The sequence below is a fragment of the Cupressus sempervirens genome, chromosome 3 (assembly GCF_028749045.1).
Source record: "Cupressus sempervirens isolate cs-2001-9-10 chromosome 3, ASM2874904v1, whole genome shotgun sequence".
Lineage (NCBI taxonomy): Eukaryota > Viridiplantae > Streptophyta > Pinopsida > Cupressales > Cupressaceae > Cupressus > Cupressus sempervirens.
This window is the reverse complement of record NC_143120.1, coordinates 69,951,738-69,958,158: the sequence shown is the minus strand read 5'-3', so window position 1 is coordinate 69,958,158 and position 6,421 is coordinate 69,951,738.

The window sequence follows — 6,421 nt, the reverse complement described above, 5'->3', positions numbered from 1 at the left end:
AAGGTGTTATAGGTAGCTATCTAGTAGATCCTACTACTACCACTTCCTTATATGATGTTGTAATGGAAAAGGAGTAGCTTCCAATGCCTCTAATTTTCCACCAGCCTTCATTTCCAAAGCTATACCTTTGATCTCATCAAACTCTTTTCTTGACATGCATGATTCCTTTAGAATGGATTCTATCCTTTTGTCCACATTTGTCTTGATTTCTTTTCTACGAAGTTCAAAATGAACTTCCTTCATCTTCTCATCATATGTTCCCCATTTAAGAAACTTTAAATCTTTCTCTAATTCTAGTATAATATTTGTATATCCTTCTATGACTTCTTCACTCATTTCATAGCCATAGGTTCAATAAATTGTATTCTTGGTTCTACTACCTCCATGCAGGTTGTATTAGTTTCTACCATAAAAAGAAATTCATCTTTGTGCTTCTCTACCATAATAGGAGGGATCCTATATATTTTCTTCATTTCTACTTAAAAACTCTTCATCAACATATCAATGTCTCTATCTTTGACATCTTAAAGTCTGTCCCTGTAGCACTAGGTGACCATCTTCATAGGGAATTCATTACTATCCTAGTTTATCATACTACAAAATTTCTTGGTTTCATAGAAAAGAAGATGTATCAACAAATATTCAAATCTAAAAATTGCATTCTTAGATTTAAATTAGCAATGTTGTCCAACAATTCTACTCTGACAATTTTGCACATATTTACCTTCAACTTCTCAACTGCCATCACATAGGTTGCATGTAGAAATTCTTCTGGCACAAAATTTACCCTTGAACTATGATTTATATTATATCCTAAAATATTCCTTATTACTCTAACTCCAATGTCCTTAATTAGATCAACTTTAATGTTCCTTCCATCAAACTTTATCTTTAAGTTTGATTCAATAGTCTTCTTGGCATTCCTATCATTCACGATATTATAGCCTTCATTGATTAAACTTGTGACCTTATGAATTAGGTCATTATCAAAGATAATAGGTACATCACTTACTAAAAATATTTCTTCTTGAAATCTACTCATGATAATCATACTCCAATCATGATTATTGAGCTCTACAAAAACACATATACTTGATTAGGTTTAGTTCATTTATGTATGTATACTTAATTTTTATGGTTAAGTTCCCATTGTACATAACTCCTAAATCCTTCTTTATATCTTCATCACCAAAACTCACAAATTTTTGATGAATATAGCTTCTAACATCTTCTACTTGAAGTTCATTAGGTGAGATTTGAGAAAATGCACCTAAAGGATCATCAATGAGGGACATAAATGGATGCTTTTTGAACTAATACCTAGGTCTCTCAATAAAATCACATATTGAATAGTTTTACATAATTATTATACTAAAATTCCAACTAAATCTTCATAAAATATCTTAGTTATCATGTAATAGGGCTTTTGTAACTTTGCACTTCAAATGCTCCACATCACTCTTAAATTCACTATCAAATCACTCATAAATGCTCCAAACTCTTCACAAAAACAAATTGTACTCACTATCTTGTTCACAATCCTTAAATAATTTCAAATTTAACTTCACAATAAATTCATATCTACTTTATATTCAATAGTTGTTCCTAATTACTAGTAAACTTGATTTCTTCTGTATGACTCACTATGATCAGACAAACACTTGCACATTTTATCATAGCTCCCTCACCATATCTTCTTCCTTTTCTTGACTATGTAACTTCTAATTCTCCTTTTACCATTAGTTCTTAATAACTGACACTCTACTTCTATTGAAAATGCTTAATTCAAATAGGATGAATCACAAACAACTGTCAACTTTAATCTTCCATCAAGTGCATCAAAATATTGTTCTTCCAGAACTATATAAGAACTTTATGGATTATTAGCTTTCACAAATGATTCCTTGAATTTCTCAACATTCACTTAAGAGCTTCCTTTTGACTATTATCAATGCTACTATCATTTCTTCTATCATTTTTGTGTTGAATACAATTGTTTAATTGTGTATTGTCTTTGATGTTACACAAAATGTCATATCATTACTAGTCAGTGTATGTCGAGTTCACTCTAGCATTGAAGATAGTTTTTTGTGTTTGTCAAGAATTCTATAGGTTACCTAGTTTAGAATGTAGTGTCTACCAAGTTCACTTAGGCATCAAAGAAAAGTTTGTAAAAATTGAGTGTTAACTAAGCTCATTCAATTAATGAAGGAAATGTATGATGGAAAAAGTATTAACCAAGCTAACTCGGTTACCAAAGGAAATTTTTTAATATGTAGTATTGATTGAGTTCACTTGGTTAACATAGGAAAATCATTTCAAAGTTATTGTCTACTAAGCAGGGTCAACGAATGATTTTCTTATTTTGGCATATTGAATTCAATTTATTTGTTTGTTGGTTCTAGCTCACTGAGAAGATGAATATTAATTATTCTAAGTTATATTCAAGCCAACTTGATAATATGAAAGATACAAATATAAGGTCAAGATTAGAAAGTGTGATAGTGGAACACAATTGAGGATTTGATGATGCCAAGAGGAAGTGAATTGGAAGGAAAAGTATAATATCCTTGTTGAGATGCAAAGATACATTTGATCAAGAAGGATAAAGTATATAAGCCATAATTGAGATCTATAAATAAAAATTCAGTTTCATCAAGAATCAAGTCATCTCATTGTTATTCTCTAACCATTGTAGTAGTGATTTAAATCTATTAATAGAGTTGGCTTAATAGCTATTTGTAAATCCTCTAACAAGCTGGCATTTCTATTGAATTATTTAAAGACCTATAACAAGGCCACTCCTAATAGGGTGGTTAAATCCTCCAAGAGGGTCACACCTAATAGTGTGTTTTGTAACCTTTAACATGGTTGGCTCCTAAAAGACTCACTTTAGAAGAGTAAAAATTAGTAACTAGTTACAATTGGTGGTTTTTCCCAAATTGGGTTTCCATGTTAAATCTTAGTGTCAAGTGTGTTCATGTTATTTCTTTTATGTGTTTGGAACTAAGTTAAATTAATATTAATAGTGGATAATATCTTAAAGGTTTTCATGTTATGCATTTCTCGACCTATTTTAGTGTTTATCGAGTTACAAATTTTTTTTGTGTGTTTACCAAGTTCTAGTAGAGTTGAGTTTTCATAGAATTTGTTTTGTACTGACATCTAAGGGATCTATGAATTATTTTGTACAAATTGATTCACCCCTTCCCTCTTATTACTCCTCTTATATTTCGTAAAATTGGTATCAGAGTGTTTAGTGCTTTTGGAGAATGTTTTAACAAGCAAGGCTAAAGATTAGGATGTCTTACAAAAGAGAGATTCGCAAGTTGAACTAATATAACTTTGTTAGAAATGCTTTTAGAATAACTAAGATGGGGGGGGGGGGGGGGGGGTGGTTGAATTTGAATTAGTTATTCAAGGTCCAAATGCCCTATTCAAACTTTCTCTCTAAGTGTAGTGAGCCCATTCAGATCATAGCATTAACTTTTCTAATTAGCAAGTTACTATAAATCAACATGCAAGAATAACACATAAGAAATCAACACATAACACAGTGATTTACATGGAAACCCAATTTGGGAAAACCCACTACTAACATGCTACTCAATTCTAACTCTTCTAAAGTGATGCCCTATCAAAGGCTTACAACACACTATTAAATATGACCTTGTTAGAGGATTTAACCACCCTATTAGAAGTGGGTCTTGTTAGAGGACTTTAGAACATTCACTTGGAATGACACCCTATTAAAGGATTTATAAATGGCTATTAGGCCACCCTAATTCCATAGGATTTTTCCTCTATCCTAACTGATACAATTTCTAGAGAGTAACAATTAGGGATTTTGACCTAATTACATAATACAGCTTAACTTGTAGATTTTAGATCACTTCTCAGCTCATACCATTGCCTAGCTTTTAGTTTCTACAACATTGATAGCTTTCCCTCCTTTCAAGCTTAGTCTCCTTGAGTCTCCATGCTCAATGTACTAGTGTAATCATCTCTTTATGACCACTTGTAGAAGAAGAGCCTCTATGCTCTCTCTTCTCCTATATGTCTTCTCCTTGACACCCTTCTAACCACTTCACAATTTGGCTCTTTAGCAGCAGCAACATCAAAAAATTTTGCTTCTTGGTCTATGACTCCTTAAATAGAAGTCTTAGAGTTCCTTTCCAACTCAATTCTTCCATTATTTAATTTCAAGTCATATGGATTAGGTAGGATTCATTATATCTAACCCATAATTTGTTTCCTCTAGAATCTTCTTGAATGGTTCTTTTGAACTTGCCCAAAAATGTTTTATGTAGAATTTTGTGCCACCAACTTATCATCCTTATCCTTCATTTGGTTCACAAAATTCAAGGTAACCACTAAGTTGGCTCAAATTTGGTGAATCTTTATTATTTAAAATAATGTAGTAGTTTGGCACTATTGAAATATTGGTGATTGGCATATACTATGTTACTCAGCATCAACTGTATTTTTCCTAATGCTTGACTCCTAAAGATCACTCAACACTAAGATTTTCTGATGCTCGACACCTAAACTTGACTTGGCACCTAAAGATCACTTGGCACACACTAGAATTTCCTATTATTTGGCTCCAACTAAGAATTTTCTCAGCTTCAACTAACTTTCTTGGCACCCACTAATGAATTTAGTTTAAGCTTTGCAGTTAACATTGTTACAACTTATTCCTTCAATGTTTCTAAGTGTGACCAACTTCTGTATCTTTGAGTATGTTAACTGATCCTGCACTTCATTACACCATCATAACTCAACCTTTCCCTTAGGTATTCTTGTTACATCTTCTTGATCAAATCCTCTTCATCAGTCAACTAAGTGATAATACTTGGATCTTATAAGAAAATGACATTCCTACAAGTAGCAGGTTTGACATCAATGAAAAAACAATGATTGAAAACATTTTATTAACAATAATCTCCCTCTTTTGCATTGATGGCAGACCAAATTGCTCAACCATCAGACTAAACTATTCAACCACAAGCTAACTATGTTTGAATAGTAAGTAAAATTCCAAAAGGTGATTGTATTACCATCACCATTAGTTTTCACATTTCCTTCTACTATCCTGATTGTTTTATTTCTCCTTATCCCTCTTAGCTATTGTATCCTTTCTTTTGTTTTCTTCCTCTATATGCATTGCTCATCTTTTTCTTCTTCATCTTCTCCCTTTGTCTTCATCTAATTGATTTCTACATTTCTTTGACATTTCTCCCTAATACTTTTGATTCAAAATATAGTTGATTAGTTTCTCACTTCTTCTCCCTCTTTGACAACAATGCCAAAGACATATTAGCATCTTAATATGCAAGCGTAAATTTTGTAGGTTCATTCAAATTCTCCCTCAATCACCTTACTTGTGACTGATTTGGAAACTTCAGCACTTCAACTACTTTAGGCATGAATCCTAGAGTAAACATCCTTTGCATCAATGTGTAAAATATTCAACAATCAACTCATTTGCATGCCAATCTTGCTAGTTCTTAAGTAGCCTTGGCTAGGGGTATCATGTGTAACTTTCCTCTGAGATACTCAAAAACATCTTTAGGTAGTTCTTTTGTGAAGAAGTCGATAATTTGTTCCTTTGAGCTTACATATTCCATTTTCACTTGTTTATCTTCAACCAATTATCTTACATAGTGATACTTGATTGCAATGTGCTTGGTTTTAGCATGCATTACAGAATTCTTTGATATGTTGATAGCACTTGTATTACAACAATAAAGTATCATAGGCTCATTTACTACCATTAATGATTTTCTCTGGGATTTGCAAAAAATGTTTCCACTATTCCAATAGTTAATGCAATGTCTAGCCTACTATGTACAACATATTGCAACTTTCTAATCACTGATCTATACAATGTCTGATTCACTTTAGTAGACTCATCATTCTTGGATAACTTATGTACTATTGCCATTGGTGTGCTGACTAATTTTGAGTCTTCTAACCCAAATGTCTTGAGTATCTTCTTGATGTATTTTGATTGGGTCACAAATATGCCATGATTCAATTGATGTACTTGCAATCCAACAAAAAATTTGATTTCTTCAAACATTGACATCTCAAACTCATGCTTCATTTGATCAGAAAAATGTTTGCATAGAACATCTTTTCCTCCAAATATTATATCATCAAAAAATATTTCTAATATCAAAATGTCTTTACCTTTTTAGCTTTGATATACAATTTGTTGTCATCTAGTCTCTCAAATCTTATTTTCACAAGATATTTGTACAGTCTCTCATACCATGCTCTAGGTGCTTGCTTCAAGCCATAAAGTGCTTTGTGCAATTTGCAGACCATATCCTTGTTCTTATCATTAACAAATCCCTTAGGTTTTTATGTGTAGACTTCCTCTTCTAATATACCATTTAGAAAAGTAGACTTGACA